Source organism: Lagopus leucura, unplaced genomic scaffold (genome assembly GCF_019238085.1).
Source record: "Lagopus leucura isolate 7727_CA_CO unplaced genomic scaffold, USGS_WTPT01 Super-Scaffold_100044, whole genome shotgun sequence".
Classification (NCBI taxonomy): Eukaryota; Metazoa; Chordata; class Aves; order Galliformes; family Phasianidae; genus Lagopus; species Lagopus leucura.
Genome location: NW_024962291.1, coordinates 1,183,282 through 1,207,044, shown reverse-complemented (window position 1 = coordinate 1,207,044; position 23,763 = coordinate 1,183,282). Strand labels below are relative to the sequence as shown.

Sequence of the window (23,763 nt, the reverse complement as noted above, 5' to 3'; positions counted from 1 at the left end):
AAAATAAAGAAGAAATAGCTAACCTTTTCTGATGATCAGTGCTCGCTAGAAACTCCATAAAGAGGCAGTCTCCAAGGAGAGATGCTTCCCCTTCAGTTGCCAGCCCTTAAATGAAGTTAGGAAGAAGGGGACCCAGGGTCCACCCCTCTGGTTGCACTGGTGAATTGCTCACACCTGTGCTCCCAGGGCTGGTACACCCCTTCACCAGGTGCTCAATCACTGGTTCAGGCCATCACCTAACAGTTCCCATACAAATGTGGTATTTTTTGTCTAGGCAAGTATCAGGAAAGACAGCCTATATGCGTGTGTGTGTATACATATGGAATATACATATATATTCCATCACTACAGAGCAGCAGCACAGGCACAGAATTAAGTATGTCGTCCACTGATGTCAAGTGGTATGTGCAGTGCCAACAGGAAAATGAGTCCAGGGGGACTTGTAGAGCAGCAGCAATAAATAAGGTGGAATCAAGGATAAAGTACTAATTTTGTATTGTGGTTTAAAGCTATCAACTTAAATAGATGTTCATTACTGCTAAACTGAATGATGTATATGAGAGCAAACACCTGCTTCCTAAGGAAAGGTGTTAGGTGAATTTTAGAATAGCTAATATATATATTTCCTACTTCCATTTAGCTTACAAGGTATATGAGCTCTGCTCCTTTCATTTGTAGCTTCATTGCTAACAGCAAACATAACAGAAAAGCAATATTTCGTTATCATTATTCATTATTATTATTAAAAAAATGTCTTCATCCTATACGCTTGACAGACAAGAGTAAGCTCCAAGAAAGATATTCCATTTTGCTGTTTTCTTTAGAATTCCTAGATTTTAGATATATAGGTTAAGTCGGTCTTTACAGAGACCTTAGAAGTAGCTGCATTTCTTCAAAAGCAGATGCATGGATAACAATTTTATCCCCATTTCTATTAACTGCATCTTTTATCAATATAATACATTTACTCTTAATTTCAATGGACTGTCACAGCAATTTACCTCAGCTGAAAACGCATCACCTAACTTTGTACAGTAAAGAAACTTAAGGGATGGCATTTTCAGGAGCAAGGTAAATAAAAAGCCTGCTTCTGTACTTAAACTGCTGAGGGTTGAAGAGGTGAGAGCAATGCACTGTTCACACAGTTCTCTATCAGGTGGAACTAGGCATTTAGAGAGGAAAAGAAGGGGAGGGGGGGGCAGGAATGAAGCTTGGCCACAGCAGTAATTTGTAGAGAGAATTACAGCCAAGAAGATGGCCTGATCTTTCAGGGATGCGTGCTGCGAGCTGGTTTGCAGCAATGCTGTCTTTGTGCTCCACGACACAGAAATATTTCTTTCCTGAAGGATAAGGCTGCAGCTAACGGACAGAGCATCAACACATACACATATGACAAGGAAAACAGAACAGGACTTGCCCATAGGCGAGATTGAGCCCAATTGTTGACACAGTTGAACCTGTGAATCACTAGCTTGTGCTTATGTTTGTTTCATGTTTCCCTTCTTCCCAGTTCTCTACTCTTCATGCTATAATTAAAAAGGAAGTTCTTAGCACTTAATGCAACTCACCACAGAGTTAATGATATTATCTCTGAAAACTTCCATAATGTTTTTAAAGATCTATTGCATTATCTGTACTTGCATGCTTTGTTAGACATGGCCACATGTTCAAGGTCAAAATGCACAAAACGGTAAGAGAAGGCTGCAGAAATAAAAGTAGCAGCGTTAACTATCTGCTTTGGTTGCTTCCCATTCCCTGCTCTCACAACACAACAGTTTGCTGCTTTTGAACAACTGATGAAGATCTGCAAAACTCCTACTATGCAGACAGCTGACCCCCGTAGCAGCATGGCAGTATGTCAAATACCAAAGCCTGAAATCCACTGCAATGTAATGAATGATCAGCACTGATTCCAATAAGCCCTGAATCAAGTCTTACCTTTAAGTCTCATTAAACTCATTTTTATATAAAATCAATAGTCCTTTTTCTTCCTCCATCAACTGTGAGGGAAATAGCAGAAACACTTGTTACTATGGCCAGACTTGCACCTTACACAAGCTAAAAGAGTAAAGAGCTCCACAACGAGATTAATCAAAGTGAAGGAGCTATAATAGGCTTAAAAATGAAAGCACGTTAAAAATTGCTCCCTTGCAAAAAACAGAGTTCATAACCAAGCACAAGTTCAGCACAACTCCATGTCCATCACTGAAGCAAAATTACCCCTGCAGCAATGTGAATGAGCAACTGACTATTCTGGACAGCCATGGGCCAGGGTGGGAAGGTACTGTAGAAATTCCATTCATCCATTAGAAAAAAAAGTAATAACAACAACAAGGGAATGGTATACTTCTTAAGAGAAGAAATCACTTTTTTGCTCATTTACATGCCAAGCTCAGGTTTCTTTGTCTATCATCAAGATGGTCTGCAGTGCCAGCAAGTAGCACAGCAAGGATGACACATGACAGATATATCAAAGCAACCCTTTCCTCGTTATGTCTCCAGGCCTAGCACAACACCCCAGACACCAGCTGGAGTCAGCCACGATTCTTCATAACAACTCATCTACAAACTGACTGATAGGTGACCAGCTCTTTTCCTCTGTTCCTGTGAACAAAAACGTATCCTGACAGTTCTTTGCTGTCTTGGACTTGGGTGAGGAAATTTGCCCTGAGAAACTCGTCCTCCTACTGATCTTTCTTCTGTCAGCTCAGCAGCCTACAATGCTGTGATGCTCTTTGAAAATTCAAAACAAAAGGCAAAACCAACAAACTCACCTCTACTCTAAGTTACAATTTGTCAGTGAAATGTTTTCAGAATTGTTGCAGGTAAGATGCTGAAATGGGAGAGCAGACAAGAAAGCAGAACCGCCTGTGATTTCTCATAGGACAGTCTAGTTATGCAGGAATTTCCTTTCTCCATCCTCCTGTCAGCACTCAAAATCTTGATGGCGTTTACCTTCAGAAGCCATTTGGAGATAACCGTCTTCATTTCACAGTGGTCTGATGGACAGACAAGCTGGCTCATTCAAACAGTAAGTCTGCTGAACAGCATGGAACTTTACAAAATCGAGTTTTGCTTTCATTTATTTACCAGTTTTATAATTTTAAACACATCCAAAGAAGTTGTGGGGAAGAGGAAAGAAAATAGTTTTAATAAACAGAACAAAACCTATTTTAGTGTCAAGGGCAGAACCTCAGAGGGACGTCTTGACTCCCTGTGCAGCAGAAGGAAAGAGCAACTCACATTTTTTCCCTCTTGAGGGAAGTCAAAGATTGATCTCATCTCAAATAAGCGGGATGATTCTCCCACTCAAGAGTTCCCTTTCTTTCTAAACAGAGGCATTTTTTTCTTAACCAGACTTCCCCCCTCAGAATTGCAGTTTCTTGGAAGACAAAACATTAAAATAAAGGTCTCTACAACTATAAATGCAATGCGGGACATGGAATTTCCCTTACCTGTAGAGATTTTATTATCATTTCAACTGTCTTATTTGTCTTAATTCACCTAACGAATGTTTTTAAAACACAACTTTGTTGTTAAGTGATAAAAAAAAAAAAAAGCAATTACTATTAGCAATGTTTTCAAGAATTGTTTCACCTACTGACTAAGGTTAGATGCCAATTTAGATCACAGAAAGCCCTATCACTTCAATTTCTGTACACTGTGGTATTTTTACTAGGCTGAAAGGATTGCCTACATAATTCTCCCTTCATTTTTTATACCATAAAACTATATTCTGTCACTTTTATGCGATGCCTTCAACAAAGCTTTTCAAAAATAGGCTACTGGATCTTATTCACACTGCATTTTGTCTCATCGTTTCTGTCATTTTTATGTTGCCCCTCCGGCACAGCAGAAGGGATCACACAGTGCCTCAATTCAAATGCATGATTATGACCCTTGAAGAAGAGTTTCCATAGAGAGGGGTCAAACAAAGCAGAAATTGGGTAAGAATTATACTGTTGCCTTGTTTCTGCTCAGAGAATGACAAAATAAAGGCAGAAGGTGGAATTAATCTAAGAAAAAATACCTCCACTATTTGTTGGTATGAAGACATTGTTATGGTTTACCACAAAAATCACTTCAAAAGTCTCAAAAAAGAACTAGAATTCTCTTTGTATGAGATATACTAAGAAGCCTATCTTTGAGAGGAAATCAGTACAGAAACACATCCAAGGCGCACCATACAGCATCCATGCAGACACAGCATTAACATCAGTTTTCTTACATTAAAACAGTGCTTCTAAAGCTCAGAAATTCCACTGCTGAGAATATAAAGGTTCTCTATTAGGAAACCGTTCAGAAAAAGATCTTTTAAAAAAAAAAAAAAAAAAAAATCCATAGGTCAGACTGGAAAGCATGGCTCCATCAATGAAGACAAAAATAAATTGAAAACCACTGTCCTAACACCTTCGATGCCGCCCAAAAGAACACTATGTAAAAAGAGTGATCAAAAACCTGGTGTACAAGTCACATACTCTGACACCAGCATGCTTTGCAGTATCACTGTACTTCCTTCAACTGGCAGCAATTTCCAGCAAAAGCTCCAGCCACTGATGTTGTCCATCAGTGTCCATGGGCACTGTGGAGATAGCCTCTTTTCCAAAGATCCATGGTTGGTATATAAGCATGCCATTTATGTCCTCTGCCCACAAAGACCTCATGAATTGTATACACAGCTTTGCCAGCATCTTCTGCTTGCTTCAGGCCTGACGCTTCCCAGAGAGCTGCAAAGAATCAGTGCTGATGCCCCAAGGAAAATCAGTGGCAAGTAGTTTCTCTAACCCTAAATAAATTCTTGAAAAAATCCTGTCCATGAAAATAAATCACAAAATGATTTTTAGTTCATGGATTTATGCTTTCTTTGATCAGCACGTATTACAGAGATCACAGGATCTTGCCAGCCCACCTAACCTACATCAAGATAAGCTCTGCTGGCAGAGATGACTTGCCTCAGCCTGAAGAGCTACTTCCATTTGCTAGAGCTGTGAGGTGCTGCAGCTGCACTTAATAGCTGGGGGCTGTGAAGCAAAAATACTTCTGACTTAGGTGCTTAAACGTAGCTGTGCTCTAGAGAAATACTGTACAGAACATCAAACACGTAATCTGCTGGCACGGACACTTTCTCTTCTGTGCTGCCTCGCTCCCAACGCTGCCTGTATAGCTGTTGTATCCAAGTGCCTCCCAGCAGTGCACTAAGCACTGCAGCTAATATCTGACGTTTGGTTTATTCTCTTTCTTCCCTCAGGGAGAATCATATGCACTGCAGTATGAATTGTTTTGAGAGGGTAGGAGTTTTAAACAGGTGCAAACAGCATCCTATAAAAGCTGAAAGCGAGTGCCCTGAATGCAAAGGGTGCTCAAGAACATCACGCGTAGTAAAAGCTCATTTCAGAAATGAGGGCCAATATCTTCTTCTCCTTTCCATTAAAAATGGTGTCTTCTTCAAATTATTGATTTATCCTTTTGATACAGCATTCTTTAGGGCCAAAAGCCAGACGAGTAACTCAGCTGAGGTTTTTTTATGGCACCCGCTAGTTCTGAAGTACACCACAACTGTACCAATTAATTATTCACTGATGCTTGTAAAGTACTTGGGGTCCTTGAATAAGGGGAGCCGCTTTTGATATATGAAACTAGCTGTCTTCTCCATTTTGTAGACTAATTTTTTACATCTGAGGTTGTAGATGCAACGTCCCCGGAGGTGTTCAAGGCCAGATTGGATGGGGCCCTGGCAGCCTCATCTGGAATTAAACATGGAGACTGGTGGCTCTGCATGTGGCAGGGGGGTTGATATTTATGATCCTTGAGGTCCATTCCAACCCTGGCCATTCTGTGATCTGTGATCACCACTTGGCAATACTCTTCACTTCAGTGTGGCTTTCTCAGCATTGTAGATCTTTATCCTTACATCCAGATCCTGAAGCAAGTCAGCCTAGAATGTTTGTTAAACTCTGAATTACATAGCATTTTCATAATAACATTGCCATTGAGGCAGTATCTCTACTGAGTGACTCAGTTGAGGTAGCTTAAAAGTCTGTACGCATGAAAAGCTGAAAAGACTTCCTCCTTAGAAATGAGCAAAAGCAGATTACACAATTCCAGGAACAGGGTACCTTTCAGCACAGAACTTGTGCACAGAAAAATAATAGTTTCAGAAATGTTTCAGGGTGAAGTTTCTTCGTGTGGGGCTTTTGGTTTTGTATTTTGGGCAAGGCAATAATCTACAGGCTTCAATACTGGAATCCTTTATTCACAGATCAGATTTTCTATACTGAGAACAAGATGGGAAGGAAAAAAAAAAAAAAAAAAAAAAAGGATTTCTCCAGAGAGGCCATGAGAAAAAACTAATAGTTTTGCTCAAAGAGATCTTTGAGCAGAGACACAGCATCCCTGTGGTCTTAGTACTTAGATTTTTTTTTTATTAATTTTTTTTTTATTTTTTTTCAATACCAAAGTCTTAGAACCAGAAAGTTACACTTGAGTCCCATATGTAGGTCAGAGACTAACCGCTCTTCCCAAAAGAAATTAGCAATTAAAATTTAGAGATTTGACTTAATTTCATATAAAAAAAGTGTCCGCAGAAGCACATCTGCCATCTCTGTTCATCACCGTTTATAAAAATCTGTGCAACAGAAAAAAGGATGGAGCTGGGCTCTTTTCAGTAGCGTACAACAACAGGATGAGGAGCAATGGGCAAAAACTGCACCACAGGAAGTTCCATGCATACATAAGGAAGAACATCTTAACTGTGAGAGTGACAGAACACTGAAACAGGCTGCCCAGAAAAGTTGTGGGGTCTCCTCTGAAAATGTTCAAGACCCATCTAGACACTCTCCTGTGCAACCTGCTGCAGTGAACATGCTTTAGTGAGAGACTGGACCAGACGATCTCCAAGGATCCCTCTCAACCCCTAAAATTCTGTGATTCTGTGATCTCCACTGTACTGGTGTGGACTGAGAAACTGTGAATGCTACAAGCACCATCACCAAAGAAAGGTAGAAATCCTGGACATCCAGAGCTCTGCTCTCAAGCTGCAAAGTTCAAATCTACTGAACAAGTTCTGGTGGGAAGCGAATGTTTTGCACTGCAGAGGTCCAGGGTCCAGTATGAATAACCAGCCAACTTCATGGATGAGCAAACAAATCCATGGTGTGCAACACATTGTAACTGATCTTACCACAGAAGTCTTTTCTGGAACAAGCACCTCCAAGACTTGGTTGAGAACTTTTCTCAAGCACTGCAGAGTCAGACAATAGAAGCAGGACAATGAAAAGAACAGGCATATAATAATGCATGGGAAAAGATTCTCCTTGGATTTTGACTAGCTTACAGTACCAGCGGCACTGTAAACCATTACAGCGGCCATTGAGCGGCCAATCAAAACCATTACAATTAGAACAAAAGAAGAAGAAATCCATGCTTCCAGTTAAAATTCTACTACAGGTACCCAGTTTCACTCAACTAGAGACATAAAGCAGAACTGCAGTGAAATCAGAGACACAGCCAGAAAGAGTCACACACACCCTCCTTCCCAAGCCAAACCTGTGACTCTAGCACTCCCAAAAGCAAATGCATCCCATGCTCATTGACATGCCATCAAATTCCTCTTTTCAAGGGCAAAGCTTTCCTCACAGTGTTGGGTCTCCCACTAATGATTTTTCTTAATTGGCCAGTCAAGGCTGCCACAGGATGACACATCATCATGCTTCCAACAACACTGCCCAACCCAGAAGTACGGAAATGAAATACATCTCTCCTACTTCAACTTGAAAACAGAGCAGTAATCATGAGGCTGTGAGCAACGAGCCAGTGCCTCCTGTTGTAGCACATCACTGTGGTGCTTACTGCCACGCACAGACAAAAGATTTATTTTCCATATTTCTCATTTCTACATGCTAGCAACTGCATTTCACACAAGACTTGCTGTGGTCAGAACTAGGATCTCCATGAAAGGGAATCAATTTGAAAAAACAGCATTTCTGTTTCAGTACCTTTCTGACCTCCAGTTTGCTGAGGCATACACAGGCATCAGACTCCTAATGCAAAAAGGTCTCTTTGTGCAAGAAATATTTACCACCCCTTTAAAAATTCAGAAAACCAGCCCTAGCATAGGCACTTTCACAGCCTCCCATTAAGACAAGCTTCATTAGCATCACTCCTTTCCAACCCACTAATTTATTACAGTGTCATCAGCTGCAAACTCAGACTTTAGCAAGACACAAGGATGCAGAAAGTAGTTGGGCAGATACTTAAAGCAATGAGGAAGCAGCATTTTTCAGGGAGAAGGCTGGAGAGCAGTCATTTGCTCTTTGCACCAAAGAGGGAGGGTGATGTTTATCAACAAATCAAACCCTTTTGTTCATCTTCCAAACACACCCTGGATAAGATGCCAACTTCCAGAAATAAGGCAGAAAATAGCAAGTGAGTTACTGTCTCACTAGAGCAATGGTAGCCTAGAAGATTATGCAGCTTTTATTTAACACTTCTGCTGGAAATAAGTTTCTTACTCATTATTTGCATAAGTTCTACTTAATGTTCATAAAACTTCAATTACTTGCAGAAAAAAAGTCTACGGTATCTAACAAAGTTTAGTCTGAATACTACTCCTCCTTTGGGAAAGCAAATACAGACAGATGAGCCAGAACTACTTATGCAAGCAACAGGTTTTTTTACTCCGTTTCTCAGAAGTGAGAAACAAGAGAACTTAACATTCCTGCCCATTTGGCAGAACGTAGGGCTCTGACTGCCTCTCTCTCCAAGCCACAACATCATAACTCACAAAGTGAATTCAAAGTCCTGAACATATCTGCAATTTTACATCTGGTTCTTGTTATTTTAACCTCAGAAGCAAAGATTTAAGAAAAAAAATCCAAATCTGATTTCTGCTAATTGTTTATGCTTTCCCTAAAGCTTCTTTATTCTATCAACTAGGCTATTTGGAGGATATTATCTTAATGCAACAAAATTTAAGAATATTTATATTTCCAGAGAAGGCAAGGGCTCTGCTGGATCAAAACACTTTGAGCTCATTAGCTCATGCTTCATATCCTTACTACTCAATTGAAATACCCTTACCATTCCACTATTATGTCTGTTATATTAATGATAACCATGGAGAACATATGCTTGACCTCTGAGGTCACTTCTACTTACCTAGGATCAACTTTTAATAGAACTACCACCAGATTCTTCTTCCTCCAAACTTAACGCAGCCAGGAAGAACTGACATCAGCCCAGTTGCCTCTGAAGACGAGCAGTCAGAGGACACAGAAAACACCCTGTTTGACTCGTGGAATAACTAAGAAATTAACAGCACCACACATGTGACAGAACCAGCAATTCTGCTGCTGTTTTGTCCTCAATACAGTAACATTTGCCCAAAGCAGACAGAACATCAAACCATGCTCTCTCCAGCTACACCACAGCAGCCATATTCACCTCACTGGGACTTGCTCTCCTAAAGCAGAAGGATATATAATTTTCTTTTTATTAACCACAGACTTACTCCACACAGTGACAGCAAGATCTACAAGCAAACGTTAATAAATGCATTTGTAAGCCCATGTTTAGCCACTGAAAGAAACACTGCTCAAATAAATTTCTCCAGCTTCATTCTTTCTTCTGATTGAAAAAAAAAAAAAATTCGTATTTTCTGATTGAAGATCAGATTAATTAGGAACAAATTGTAAGCACTGCAACTTAAAAGAATTCAAGATAAATGCCTGGTAAGACAAAAGGTTTATTCCTGCATCAGTGCTACTTGCTGCATTTGACTCTGGCTGCCAGTACCTCCCATAGAACCTGCTGCTCACTTCTACTGCTCCATTTCATTCCACTTACCCAGCAGGGCTGGGAAACAGTCTCTGAAGTAGCAGCCTCTTTGAGATCTCAGAAGAGAGAAAAGGAGGAGGGGAAAGAAAAAAAATACTACATGCTTCACTGGCACCTATCTCACCCTCACTTAGAGTTCCCTGTAGTCAGCTCTACAGGAAAAGGAACTAGAAGTTGATAGCTGCTGCTAGTGCTGGAGCCCAGAGTCTTTTTTTACCAGCTCATGAGAGATGTACATCTCACTCAGACATGGCCATCACAGGTTCCAGGTACCAACACTGCATTGTGAAGCTGAAATCCCTTCTTCCTTTGCTGCAGCTCACTCCTGCTCCCTGAAGCACCCCATCCACTACACACTGCATGGCTGCTTACACACTCCTGTTTTGTTATAAAGCACATGTTTGCTGGGAACACTATTTCTTTCTGAGTCTTTCTGAAGAAATACTGATTATTAGCATGGAGGACAACCTGATGATCCACCTCCTCCAGACAAAATCTTCTATAGCTGAACTGCAGCTCCACAACTGAGCAGCAACAGACAGATATCCTCAATGCTAAGAAACATCTGCCTCTTCTCATATCTCTTGGGCATCCCTACATTGGCCTGTTACAAAATTGCACGAAAAAGAAACTGGGTTTCTTCAGTTGAACAATGCAGAGTTCATGTATGCTGACAAAGTACTGAGTTATATTCAGTATTATTCAGAAAGCAAGACCACAGTGCTTGCCCTTTTTATTCCAGTTTAATCCTTAGGCAAACAAGAACTCCAGACATTTTTCAAGCATTTGTAAGGCATATCTGAGTTTAAAAAAAAAAAAAAAAAAAAAAAGTTGTTTTACATTAAATAACAACAATGAAAAAGTCAACATTAAATAACAACAATGAAAAAGTCAACAGCCCAGACTTCCTTCCAGAAAGATTAAAGTAAACAAATAATGGGGGAGGGGGAAACAAATGGGATGTCACATTCTGCAAAGAAAATCTGCTTTATATTTTATGACGTAAAATATTTCTTTAATTCAACCAGATTCTGAAAGCTTAACCATCTTCCAGTCCACCTAAGGAGGCACAGAGAACAACTGCCAGTGATGCAACTGAGAGGAGAGGGGAGGAACACCCCACTACCCCCCAAGAAAGGCTGCATTTCCTTTTTCAAGAGTCTGTATTCCAATTGCACAGTAACATGCCCTGCAGTATGTTAGACTCTTCTCAGCCCAAAGCACTAGAAAACACCAGAAATAACAATCTAAATATACACACTTTGCCAAAGCAAAAAACAGACTCACCTTAGAGTCTCTGTGTTCTACGAAGCTTGCAACAGAGCAAACCTGACACTGCAATAGAAAGCGTGTGGGTTCTGCAGTTCCTGAACGGTTCGACTTCTCATCTGGCCTCAGTGCTGTTCCATGACCAAAACAACCTGCAGCCTCGAAGAAAGGAAAGTGGCAGGTGATGTCTGTGACAATGAGGAACATTCTCTTATCTCAAGGGAAAAGAGTTTATTCACTCATGACAGTAAAAAGTAGCCATTGTCACTCGTCAAAATATCTTCCTTCATTGTCTAAGGCAGGCAGATTGATCACGGTGCGAGTTTGAAATAAGAAAATGCTGGTTCCCCCTTTAGATGCCAGACCACCATTTTGAACTGATCATTTATACCACAGAAGGGGGGAAAAAAAGCTGACAAATACATTGCTTGAGAGCTCCACGTAACTGCAGTCTCGGGTCTCTTCTCTATAGCTAGGATTGTATTCTGAGAAGTGGAGGAAGAGATGGAGCAGGGGTATCATACCACATACATCACCCATTCACAGAACAGGCTGCTGAGTTGTCTGAAGCAGAGCCACTACACTGAATCTCTCCAGAGCAGACAGGGACACTCACAGCAGTGCAATGCAGTCAGCCCACTCTGTGCTGGGAGCTCACTGATTAGGGCTAAGAACACAAAAATGGCTTCTGGCTGGAAAGGTGGGATTAAATTCAGCTAACAGAGCCAGCCATTATCAGCACAGGGCAACTATCTGCACATGCCTGTCAGCCTCACACAACATCACACAAGGCTGTATTTTGGTTAGGTTTTTTTGGTTTCTTTTTGTGGTTTTTTTCTCAAGCTTGGTTTCCTAAAGAAGTATGGGAGAGAAAAGCATTTCCATTGGCACTTTAGGCAAAAACAGAGTTTAGTCTGGCATCCTTCACAAGTACTCAATTAGTTTCCAATTCAAGAACAGAAAAGAACAAATTAATCAACAAGCAAAGGCTTAGAACAAGCCTGGTACTGTGCCATTAAATGGAAATGAGAGGAATTGGGCTACTAACAGCCATGCTAAAGGCTTCTCTGTCAGTGCTTTCCCCACGGGACACCTTTGGGTCTCATCAAAAGTGCCAAGCTGCAAGAAAGACAGCACATCTGAGTGCTAGTGCCAAGAGAATTCCCAGTTGAGTCAAAGTCCTCACATGCAGAACGAGCAAGACGACAGACACACACACACACAGAGCAGACTACCAAACGGTCTAGCCTACAGAATTGTTGACCAAAGCACAAATTAGTGCTACCACATATTATACAGAAGTGGATGGAAGAAAGCCACTAAAACCCTGTATTCTGAAATCCATCTTTACACAGGAGATTAATCAGAAAGAATAAACAAGTTAATGTTTTCATTTCTGTGTATGCAATAATCCCCAATGGTTTAGTCATTACAGCAAGAAACCAAGCCTTTAAAGATAGATCAGCCTAAGAAGCTGAACACTTCAGAGAACAAAATTAACTCTGTGGTTAGCTTCCCTTCCCAATGTATTATATTAGACAATTATCTACAGAAGTCAAAACCAGGCCAACATTTTAAAGGGCCACAAGGGGAATAATACAATAATTGCAAAGAAAAGAAAGCAAACAATGGTTAGGTGCTCATACTTGTTTAAGTCACATACACAGTGACATTCATAATGAATACTAATTTCCAAGTCTGCTTTATAAGGCATATTCCTAAAAGGAACTTATTTTCTAATTATGAGCTTCAGTGACCATGCACATTAAACAATGAAAACAAATGGCAGTAGATGCTAACATTGTGACAGTCCCATTATCTCCTAGCAATGCAGAACAGAGCTGTTAGCCATTCTCATGGGCAAAATTCACTTGAAACGCCACTTCTGTCCAAGTTCCTACAGCTGCCAGTTTGTTCTCCCTCTATCCATACTAAAAGGAGACAAATAGAAAGAAAACAAATGACATGAAAATTCTTCTTAATAAGAACACCTACAGATTAGAGACCGTGTCCTTAAATAAATCTCAGCAGCTTTTTAGATACAAAATTTGAAACAATCACCCTGTAAGCAGATTGGGAAAGGACTGGTTGTTTTTTCCTTCATGTTGCTGAACTTTTTTTTTTTTTTTTTTTAAAAAGGGATACCTTGCCTGTCTCCTTAAAATCCAGTGGTAGTGAAACCTTAATCTCCTCGTAATCTTTGAGCACAGAGCATTGCTCTTTTGCCAAAGGGCAGTTAAATCATCCAACAGCCTTTCATTACCTCCACAAGATCCTTCATGGCCCAACTCAGCAGTACTATATTTTTCAGCTTTATGAAGCATCTTCTTGATGTCATCTCAAGGCCCAACTGAGTGCAACAAGCACAAGTTTGATGCTCAAGAACCTCACCACATGCAGTTGCGCAGGCAGAGCTTTATTCCTTATTTTGCTAGATGCACTGAGATCACAAAAGAGGCATGGTGAACTGAGATGATTATTTCTGCTATCCCAAAAATCAAAAACGATTGCAAATAGACATTTAAGCCCATAAACGAAACAAAAATGCCCTGACGCCCCGGCAGGCTGTAAAATCTATTGCTTTATCAGTGGACTAATTTACAGGTATTTCCCTAAAGCAACTTCCAGCTTAAAGATGTAATCGTAATAACATCAGCACAAGCCTGAAACCAAAAAGAAAAGAGCTACAGAACTGCATGAAGGAAATACAGGTTTCATCCAAGACATCACATACGATGGACACATGGACAGTGAAAGCTGTGTTGAGAAGACATTCAAATTTTCCTCACCTGCAAGCAAGAGATCTGCACTGAGAGAACAGCAGCTCTTTGCAAGTTGGGGAGCAAGCCTGCTCAGTTATTTCTCAATATTCCAAATGGTGAAGACTAAACTCTAGCAAGACTTTCAGTGATTACATAGAACAGACTTGTGAGAGTAACAGCATGTGATGAAAGAATATTTGGACACAAGAGTGAAGGTTTTTTGCCATCTCTGCACTACGCATCTCCCCTCAAGGGTAAAGGAAGCGAGCTGGCCCCTTACTGCAGTCTGAATTCCTGAATAGAGAGACAGATAGGAGCAATACAGGCATATTTAGAAGCAGGACTCCTAAGCTGATTCACACTGAAGTGAGGACAGAGAATGACACGTTCTATACAGCACATCTCAAAAGTTTTGCACAAGACATCCATTTCACGTTTCTTTTAATAAAAATAGATTGCCTTTCTTCAGAAATGCTGCTATTCCTATTGTAGTTTATAAGAAATGCAAATTCCCAGTAGAAAAAAAAATACATCATTCACTTCCAGTGCATGAATCAGGGAAGACTTGCATAAATTAGCAGACTGACTCACAGGTGAGATCTACTAACACCTACCATATAAAAAAAATAACTATGCGATCCACTTGTTAAGCAGCCACATCAAGTGACTGACATCACACTGCAAGAGAAATATTTTGACCTATCATTCACACACCTAACATATAAGGCAGGATTTCTTTTCTATGCTACGAGAGTCGCCAAGCAACAGCCATAGGCTGTAACCACTTTCACGTGCACCCAAGAAAGCACTACTTTCATCCCAAACCCCAAACAGGTTTTCCTGACAAAGTAGAGCACAAATTGTTCCCAAGATGATGAACATCCCACAGGCATGAAGATGTTAAAAAGAGGAAGACATTCCAGTAGGTTAAAGGTTTTGCCAATTTAGCTTCTAGCACAGTGTTTGCTGGGTGCTTCTTATCAATATATAACCACAACGCTGCTTAGCTTCAGGGAGCTTTACTGCATTTCAAATCTGGGATATTTCTTTTTTGCCTCGTTCCCTCCCTTCTCTCAGGATCTTGATCTCACTGTGGTCAAGGCCTTCTTCCTAAGTCTACAAGAGTGGAAAGCATTCCCTCTCGCTCTGCACACTGCTTGTTCACAGCACTTTCTTTCCCCTTGCTGAGTCCTTCACACACACAGACCAGATGAGCACCACTTAGACAATCAATAGAATTAGTCTCCAAAATGCACTCCTAATGAACTCTTCAGTATCAATGCACTCACACAAACCCATCATCTAATTCACACAGCATCCGTTGCAAAAGGCCAGGACTCCACAACTACATGGTTGAAAGATAGAAGGTGCTCTGCTGAAAGCAATATGATGTGATCTGAAACCAAGTAAATTTTGTCCTAATTCCCATTAGTATCACCTCCCAAACACAAAAGGCTGGGTATCTCAACTGCTTGCTTGAAAGCATCCCAAAGGAAGTTACATCAAGTTGTATGTTTTCATTGTTCCCTGGCTCAGCAGCATCTGAGTAATGTAGATTGTTATGACATACAAGCACTTGTTTGTGAAGAACATTAACAGGACAAAATCAGATCAGAAGCAAGCAGGTGTGCTAATTTCAAGTCAGGCTTAATAAAGATAAATAGTTGGTCCTCAATCCAGTGTTCTACTTGCAGCATCAGGCAATGCTTTAATGACCACAAAGATGCAGATGCTAATACACAACAGCCTGTCTGCTGACCAGACACATTGCTTGGGTTCTGCACAGAAAACTCTGCAAGAAGGAACTTTAAGGCAAGTGCTGGCAATCTCTGTACACACTCTGACTAGAAAAAAGAACACACATACACTAATCAAACTATTCAGAGATTAAAGTTACTAGAAAAAATATTTTTATGCACATATACAGAGCAGTAGGGTACAGTATTAGAATTAAAAGCTTCATCTAGAATAGTTGGAGTTCATGGGGTTTTTTTTCTTTTTTCCTTGCAGAAATTAATTCTCTCTCCCATCTATACCTACACACACACACCTTTGAGAGGCAGAAGAAAACCTGTAAGAAAAAATAGAGGTCTTAAAGACCTGGACTAGCTATTTCCAAATGTGCTGATTTGGTTCAGAAGTCAAGCGGCAGTGAAGCATTTCTACTATTGAGTAAACCAACGTAGATGAAGAAATGTATCGTTGTCACCTTTCAAAAGCATCTACGAGTCAAAAGGGCAAGAAAAATCCATTATGAGGACATCCTCAATGTACTTCTTTCTGTTTTTCCCCCTAACTAATTAAGTGGCATAAGAAAAAATTAGACTTCAGCTACATTAGCAGCCTTTCTGTATTAGAATTCAATACTGAAGTACTTCATTTAAAAAGAAAAAAAAAGAAAAAAAACAAAACTTGCAGCCCAGTAGTTTTAGAAACCTTTCTCATCCAGACTTGCCATCAATCCATGAAGCACCCACAAGTATCAAGAGCAGAACCCTGGCTTCTGCAAGGAACCTGCTCACTTTTTTGCATTCCATTTATTTGCATACCCAGGTTAAAAAAAAAAAATATCCAGCTGAATAACCATGACACAACAGATGTTCCCAGAGAGCATTAGCTATATATATATATATATGTATAAAATACCAAAGATCAAAAATCAGCAGGTCAGCACTGAGTGCCGAACAAGCCTGAGTATACATCAGTAGCTGGGAGGCTGGACAAAGTGCTTGGGAGACACTGGCTGCTCCCAGCTTTAGGGACACTGGCAACACAGCCAGCCCATATTCTACCATTCAGAGTACGTGTTCCTGAAGTCAGCAGCATTGTCTCCTCGTGCAGTGCCTCAATGCTACAAGATCTCCCTAATAGGGGAGACTAAACCCTTCCCCTTCCAGCCTGCAGCAGAAACAGGCTGACACCAAACTGCAAGCTATCAGTAATTGTAAATAAGAGAGAAAATACATAATTGAGGCAAATTAGATTTGGAAGAAAACATTGAAGGGAAAGGAATAAAACAGCACTCTTCATCAGACGAGACATCACTTAGTCATGATCTGGAGTGCTCACACCTGCTCCACTTTGCCACAAACTCCCACAGCTCTGAAACACACTGCAGCATCACCCCGACACCTCTCCTTCTGCCAAGCATAAGAAACATAACAGGATCATTTTGCCATTCAAGTTCTCATTTAGTTAATCACTAACACCTTCAAACCTCTACTGTGTATTTCATGCTGAATATCTGCAGAAAGTGAAGCAGCCCCATGGGTCTGCCTCCACCAGCCCAGAGCAAACTTCTGAGCTGCTAAACACAAGGGTAATCTTGCCATCAGACTCCAGTGGACTGCTGGCACAGCTGGCATCCTTACTCATCTGTGTACTTACACAATCACTTGGGCTTAATAACAACCATATTCTGTTCACTGCTTCCCACTGTCTTTTCTCTCTCCCTTTGTTCTTTTCCATCATAAATACCTTAACTCAGAAAAATACTTTGTTTGACACATGCTTCTCCGTCTTGCTAAGTGAGACAGATGCAAGGCAAGGCTCAGAGTCAAGGCGATCAAAGAATGAGAACAGAAAGGACCAAGGAGAAAACTCTCCACGGATTCTGCAGGTACAGGGTATCTATAATATACATCATAAAAGCCTTTTAAAGTGCTGCTTTTCATACCTCTAGAGACTAGAAGACCTTTGGAAATGTACCTCTGAACACTGGACTTGAAAATGCCTATTCAGCCCTTTGCTGAATAGGAACATAGATTATAGCAGTATAAGTAATGAATTGTTATTTTCAGTATCTTGAAAATTAACTTTCTCCATTCCCCTCTCTCTTGTCCCCTCAGTGGAGGCTGCTAACCTGTATTACAACCAAGCAGATCCATCTCACTCAGCTCCTCTGGTAGCACGGATTTGGCAGGTGATGTGATGCAAGGAGTGCTGTTGCTGTTTTCAAAAACCTTTTTCATGATGTGGTATTTTCAACTACCTAACCAAACAAGTTTATATCTTCCAGCTGCTAAACTAGTCCTTTATTTGAAACCCATTGGTAATGAGAGCATCTAGCAGCACTCTTCCTTCCTGATTACAGCTGCAGACAGCCACATAGGTTGGTGCCAGTAAAATGTAAGCTTCTGTCTCCAAAGAAATGAAATAACCTTTACAGACTGAAAATGGAGGAGGAATAAATGGAAACCAACATCAGGTCTTGCAACTCAAATTAGTGCATGTATGTGACTGAGTATTGAAAGTTTCCAAGGCGAGACAGGGAACAGATTTTTTAAATGTCCTTTTGTAAATGCAGTGCAGTAGTTACAGTAGTAATTTCAACCCTCACTGTTTCAGAACTCCTGGGCTCTCTGTCTCATTAAGCCAGGCATTCTCACTCTATAGCACAGAGGTGACAGCACTGTCACAATTCCCAGCTTCTAGTCTCCCTCTGCAATCTAAGAATCTCTGTCTTAGAATAATCTGGATTAAGTACAGAAGAATTCCTCCCACATACCCAGAGCCAGGTATTTCATCCAAGCTAGTCACTATGGCTCCATATCAACCTGTAACTGAGGTTGTAATGAACATTTGGCATTGGCAGCAATGAACATGACACCTGTCCACACATCACAGCAAAGTGCTGAATTTCTCAACCAAGTTCCAATTTTCATTACTGCAAGCCTAGATCTGTATTCAGTTCTACACACCCATCACCAAGAAGCTGAGGGGAATTATTTTCCCTCTACACAGAAATAATTCTCAGCTCCCACAAAACTGTACGCATACAGTAGAGTAAGTCATTACTCTTAGTTGATTTGTAGTATTTTTCCCCATCCACTGCAGTAGTTGAGTGCTGCCTACCACCAAACAAACTCAGGAGAAAAAAAAAACATTATTCAGTCTTGAATATAATGCATACACCTTCACTCTTCTTACTACAATTAGTGCCAGAAGCCAGTTAATCTCAGGTCCTGACATGCTTCAGGTAATACCTTGAGTACCATGGTAATACCAAGGTAATACCGTGAGTAATACCTTGACCACCACCAAAACAAAATAATTCTACAACAGACAAGGCAGGCTCAGATCCCCAGTCTAGATCAGCAAAATCCCATCTCACCTATTTAAGCACCACAAAGCAAAACACCAGTCAGAATAACCAGGTACCCAAGGCAAAGCACAGTCAGGAGGAAAGAGCTCCTGCTATAAATGAGCTGTTTTGCCAGCTATTCCACAAGTCTTCCATCAGAAAAGTCGACAAGTAGGAAAGCTACAACGTGGATAGCATCACCTGCAAACTACTAAGATGTCAGCTACCCTAACTGACTGTAAGACGAAGGGGTAGGAAAGAAGGGGAGAACTACCATTTAGCAGTAGACAAACATGCATGTTTTTTTTTTTGTGAGGGTTGTTTTTTTTTCCCCCAGCATAAATCTATAATTGAATCAATTCACTTTTTTCCCCCCTATGTGCAACACAGAAAACTACTGATTAACCATCCAGAGCGCTGGCTATTACAGCAGTGTTCTTTCCTTCTCTTTCAAAAGATATTAGCAGCAGTTTAGCTATTTAAGTATATGAATTCAGACAGGCATGTTTAATGAAAGCTTTACCTTCTATCATGGCATTTTTAAAGCAGAGAATAGGCTGCCTTTTGCCCTTACAGCATCACAACGAAAAAGTAACTCTTCCCTTGGAATTGAAGAAAATACTGTGGCTAGCAAAGCCGTGTTGACAGACAGATTAATTATCTACTTGAACTTAAACTCAAGAGTAAGCTTGTCACCGCTAAAGGAAAAACAGCCAATCAGTTATGGAAAGGTAGCAAGACTACTGTGCCAACACTCTCCTCCCCAGACCTTCTGCACAGCTTAGTGCTACGACAAAAGTATGGTGCTCAGAAACAGAGAACTGAAGGAAGGCTGGGGAGTTTGCTTCCCTTTGAATAGGGAAAGGCATAACTATCCAAAACCCTGTGCTACCTTACCACGCACAGGGCAACTCCACTCCATTTTCAGGAATGGGGAAGTCACGTTTTAAGAGGTCAACCAAGAAGGAAACAAAAGGTCCTTCAAAGCAAATACTAAATTGCAGCCACAAATTGCAGCCTCAAACAAACATAACCAGAGCAACAGCTTTCCAGGGATGAGATCCTGCCTGGAGCTTTGCATAGCCCAGAGACACCCAGTGGTTGAATTGTACATCACAAGCCCATATAATTGATGGGAAGGTTAGGGAGAGCATCCTCGTTTCATTTATTTATAACAATCCCAGACTGACATGATGCCTACTCACCTCCTGCTCTCAGACAAGGGGTAGGAATGGAGAAGTAGGTCTGCTGAGAGACCCAGCTCTGAATCAGATACAAGTGGCATGAAAGTTCAGAGAAGAGAGAAGTCTGAAGGAGCACACCAAGCTTGATCTTGTACCCACAGACATCACCAACATCCTCTGGCTCTTCCTGCACTCTGTCCGTTCATGGAGCGCCTGAAGGCAAGGCTCTGCCTTATTTGATGTCTCTGGCTGAGTTTGGGTAACCATTACCTACAGCGTGAGACAAGAGCAAGTGCTGTGCTACGCTGAAGGTCAAGCAGCAACAACCCAGTGCTCCTCATTGAATTAACCATTGCCAGCAACAGCACCTAGGCTTCCTGGCTTGAAGACATCACAATCTACAAAAGTTATCCAAGATGCATCCACAAAACCAAAATAAGGCATCACCCTTCACATTACTGTCAGTACAGGACAGACTTTATACCAGAAAAATATACAGAGCGGGAAAACAGATCCAAGTGGAAATAAGCCTTTAGCAGCCCCACAAAGTTGTAAGCAGAATTTCTTCTAACTCAAGTAGCAACAAAGCTGCAAAAGATGACACACACACAATGAGTCTCCCATGCTTTGCTTGCACTCTCCAACACTTGCCTTAACTCCACCTGACTCAGCTTTAGGCACTCATGTAAAATACCCAATATAACACTCAGCTGATCATAACACTCAGCTTCCTCTGTGGTCAGTAGAGAGAGAGGGACACCTATACCCACCAACATGCAAGTCACCATCCAGACAAACATCTTTCTAGCTCTTATTTTAGGCCTTTCAATTAAGTGGCATGAATTCAAGCCAATGTATATTAGGAACAGCTGGATTAGACATGGCCAACTAAGCAGGATCAACATTATGCTCACTTACTTGGCTTGCGCTGCTGTTAAATCTGAATAGCAATGCTCAGTCCAGATGAAAATAAAATGGTGAAAGCACAATAATCTCCAGAGGGACACAGAAACGCATATTTTAAGCTTCTTTGTGGCTCCTTCTGGAAAACAGCAGGACAAACTTGGTGCCTGTGGCATGGATTGTAAACAAAGATAAACGCAGCCAAGTTCCAGCAAAGAAAATTTTGCTTAATCTCAGATTGAGCTGCCATTTTAAGGAGACGCTGCTCTTTTGAAATAGCAGCTATATTGTAGTTGGGACAAAGATCAGGAAACCAACACAAAAACAATAGGTCGAGTTCACCAACAGTTGACCTTATTGTGATCATTCTCCTGTGAGAAATTTAAGAATAGGTCCACTCCCTGCCAAAAAGCTTAGAAATGCAGCAATACCAATAACAGAAACACTACACCAACTTTCTCGCGTTCATCCAACTATCTAGTCAGAGGAAACAATGAAGGTACTAAACAGGAGACAGGTTAGCCAAGTGGATGCAATGCAGCAAAAGAACTAAAGGGCCTGGGCTCAAGCCACAGCTCTTTTCACTGATTTGCTAGGCAACTCACTTTCTGCTTTGCTTCTCAAATCCCATAAAATAAGCCCTCTTTTAAAGACAAAGTTTGCTCTAAAATACAGGGGGAGCTTTCTCATAACCAGTGGGTGTCCAAAATTACAAGCAGATCATGGCACACCGACGACAAAGAAAACAGTGTAACAGCATGAGGTAACTTCACATCCCAGCCTCCTTACCCTAAGGCACACACTGAACTCATACAGGAAGTGAATGTAAACCTACAACCAAAGCAGCTGTGTAAACCTCAGGGAAAAAAGAAAAACAACAGCAAACAGGCAAGGCTAACCACTGACAGAACTCCACCATGCAATGAGAGAGCTTGGAATGTCTGAGGCCATCTCTCAAGCAGAAGGTGGCATCCAGGATCCTACCTATCCAACTTAATTCCTACTCTGCATCCATTCCTGTGCTCTTCTATCAGAATTAGAAAAAAATAAAGCCAAAAAGAAATTGGTATGCATCAGAGCTAGGTCAGCTGCAGCACCTCCTCCCAGCTGCTTAATGCCCCTCAATGCTCAGCTTCTTTGCATTTGCCCCTCTCCTTCATCCTTGCCTTCTCCATGTCACATCTACACATGACTCAAATTGAGACACCTGCTCTGAACCATTGTGCACAGAGGCGCTGTCATACACACTGTGTTCTTCATCAGTGATGTAAAAGCAGCAATTAAAAAAAGGTTCCTTCTCCCTCCTTCCTTCTGCATCATTAGAGCCTCATCTTTTGCTCTGCAACGCTTTTAGAAAGAGAAAACAGACCTGAAATGGGAGGGATGTAAAAAGTGTCTGGAGCAAAAATACCACATGTGCAATCCCTCTTCTCCTGTGCCATGAACTGCAAAAGAAAACAGCACCTTCCCTAAGTGAAGCTTGTTAGGACCGCCTAACAGCAAGTGGCTCTCAAGTAATTGAGAGTGAAGAGGACAGGAAAAGGGAGGTGGTGAGGAAAAAAAAAAAAAAAAAGAAAAAGAAAAAAAAACCACCCATCATGTTTGCAGTTTGGAGAAGAGCTTCTTCCAGCAACTGTGTTTAAGTTGTAGAAGTGACAGCTTCATAGCCTCCCTATGCAGAAGGCTCTGACCTGCCTAGAGGCAGCATCCAACACCGCAGGAAGAGCTGGCTTTGTTTTCAACACTTTGCTGGTGGCCTTACACACGGGGTTACAGAATGCTGCTCTCCTCACAAGCTTTCATGGGATGACTTGTCTCCATTGGCATAAGCAGGGAGGGAGAGCAAGTCTGATGCACTCTGCAGCTGCAGGACACCATGGAACATGTGTACATCATGGAGTCATAACACAGCATGCCCATTACACACACTACTCTCTTAGAAGGAAGCATTTCAAGACATTCACCACTTCTGAAGATAAACTGCAGCATCTAGTTCAATACTTCAGCCTTCAATCTCCATCATCTGTGTGTCCCTACATCAAAAAGCCTGTTTTGGCATCCTTTGCAATTTTCAAATCCCCATTCCCTCATATTTCCACAGCATTCTACTCTACCAAGGCACAAGAGAATTCTCCCACCCTGTTGCCATCATCTCCTTGTTACATTCAGTCTAGTCCCTGCCACTCAGCACAAACTGTGGGCTGAGTGCTGGACAAGAATTACCAGATCCGCCAAGCACCAGTGATCCTTGCTGACATTACAACTCACTGTCAGCTATTACAAGCCAAGGCCATAATGGTAAAAACAACTGTTTGTGCCTGTGGTGATGCAAATCTAGAAAGGACTAAAAGTCACGCTCTGCTTTCACCTGCACAGCTGCTGAGTACCACCCTCCTTCTATATTCTGACTTATTCCCTTCCCATCCCCTCAGATACAAGTAGCCCCCTCTGACCCTGCAGACAAAGAGATATCACACATCACAATCCAACAGTTTAAGATACCACATTTCAGAAGAGTTTCTTTTCCTCCACTCCCATCTCCAGCTCTTCCAACCCAGGCTCAGAAACAGACAACCTGACTTGTTTGGTGATACCCATACAGCTGTCCAAATGCTTAGCCCTACTCTAGAGCAAATACATGCAGAACAAAACAGAAACAAACACTATTTCAGTCACCAATACATCAGCTGCAATAGCATCACACTGGAGAGGATTTTTCTGGGACTTT

General features: G+C 41.2%; 1 protein-coding gene across 4 annotated transcripts in view; it reads right to left on the bottom strand.

Annotated features, from left to right (window-relative positions):
* TSPAN4 (tetraspanin 4) overlaps nucleotides 1–23,763 on the bottom strand; it is a 397,360-nt gene that overhangs the window by 363,101 nt on the left and 10,496 nt on the right. Inside the window, exon 1 of one of the 4 annotated variants that reach the window (XM_042884551.1) lies at nucleotides 11,122–11,230. The exons of the other annotated variants lie outside the window; for them this stretch is intronic. The gene's annotated coding sequence lies outside the window, so the exon portion shown is untranslated. Of the gene's footprint in view, nucleotides 1–11,121; nucleotides 11,231–23,763 lie in introns of those variants that run through there. 4 annotated transcript variants of the gene reach the window in all.